Consider the following 1,563-nt stretch of genomic DNA (forward strand, 5'->3'; position numbering starts at 1 on the left):
CCAACTCTCTTTATTTATTTCTTCCTTCTTCTTTTTTTTTTCTCTCATTTTTGGTGATCCAAAAGACCTGATTAGCAGTACCTTCTTTACTATAACATGTTATTTATTAAGATAATCCCATATATAATATATTTTTGTACTATTTTTTTAATTTAATTTTATAGTTATAAATAAGATATAAGCAGAGGGCAAATGAATGCATGAAAACTCCTCTAGGGCACCGCATTTTGTTCAACACTCTTCCCCTATCGCTGTCTCCTTTACATTATACGCATTCAACAGTCTTTTTCTCTTTTTTCTCCAGTCTCCACTTGCATGTACTTAGCTTGTCAGACCCACCACTTCTAGCTAGTTTCAACAGTATTCCAAATGACATCTACTAAATCAGCATATACACCCGCTCCGGCGGTGGTTCAACGATAGGAAGAAAATTTTCAAAGTGATAAGGCATGTATTAAGGTGAGAATTCAAGTCTCGAAATGAGATTCTTTAATTCTATTATTATTAACCAGCCACCTTGGAATTTATTGATGTTCTGTAAGAACTAAGTCGGGTTGTGGGTCAGCCATACTTGAGGGATTTGCACTTATGATCACAAAGTAATGCTACAAGTCACTCATGCGCCTTTCTAAGAATGATGTGATTATTAAAATTATCATTGAAGTTGTGATTAATCATTATTGAATTTTGATTAAAAAGTAATTTTAAAAGCCACGTCATTATTAAAAGAACACAAAAAAAAAAACTATTAGAATTACTCATAATCACATCCTAACAAAGTTTTCTTCTAATCCAATATATTAATTAGCTAACATGTGTTCGTACTCATATAAGTTCTACCCAAATACATATACTAAATTTACATGCGTTTTTTGAAAATCACACGAGCTATTACAAATCTACGTAAAAACACACGTCAACTTAATAGACTAGATTGATCCGTGCTCATATATAAGTTCTACCCAAATACATTTCCCACGAGAGAAAGCGAGTGACAAATTCAAACTGATCTAAACTAAAAATTCTCCAATAGCAAACAAACTTCTTATTTTTTAAATAAATCTCATCTACCATCATTGATTGAAGAGTTTGTTAAAAATATAAATTAAATGATTAAACTGATTTTTTCTTACCGATAATTAAACAAAGACCTATTTTTGAAACTTGTTGCTTGCAATTAGAGATATGTCACAGAAGTCAGTGTCCAACCACAATCGAAGCAATCAAAATTTAGCACTGTAGAATCATTTTCACATCAAAAAAGCAATGGGAATGCATCATGACAACTATGGTTTTTGAGTGGAATACCCATTAGGCAACGGCTAGATGAATGTTGACAATAGTGCCAGGGACAAATTAGCGTACAAAATTGACTACTAGACCAATAGAAATAAACGTGTCAACATGTTCTATTGCACCACTACGCACTATAATCATATTCCAAATTATTGAATCAACATCTTCTAGTGAAAGGGTCCCCCCGGCTGAAAAATACGTAACTTGGAAAAATCCACATGCACAGGGGTATAATGGGTATCACGTCTAAAAAATCCAAAAACAAAA

General features: G+C 32.6%; 1 protein-coding gene across 1 annotated transcript in view; it reads right to left on the reverse strand.

The window, feature by feature from the left end:
- The window catches only part of LOC132169728 (uncharacterized), a 4,896-nt gene that overhangs the window by 2,426 nt on the left and 907 nt on the right, over positions 1 to 1,563 (reverse strand). The window lies entirely within an intron of this gene.

The sequence above is a fragment of the Corylus avellana genome, chromosome ca2, assembly GCF_901000735.1.
Source record: "Corylus avellana chromosome ca2, CavTom2PMs-1.0".
Lineage (NCBI taxonomy): Eukaryota > Viridiplantae > Streptophyta > Magnoliopsida > Fagales > Betulaceae > Corylus > Corylus avellana.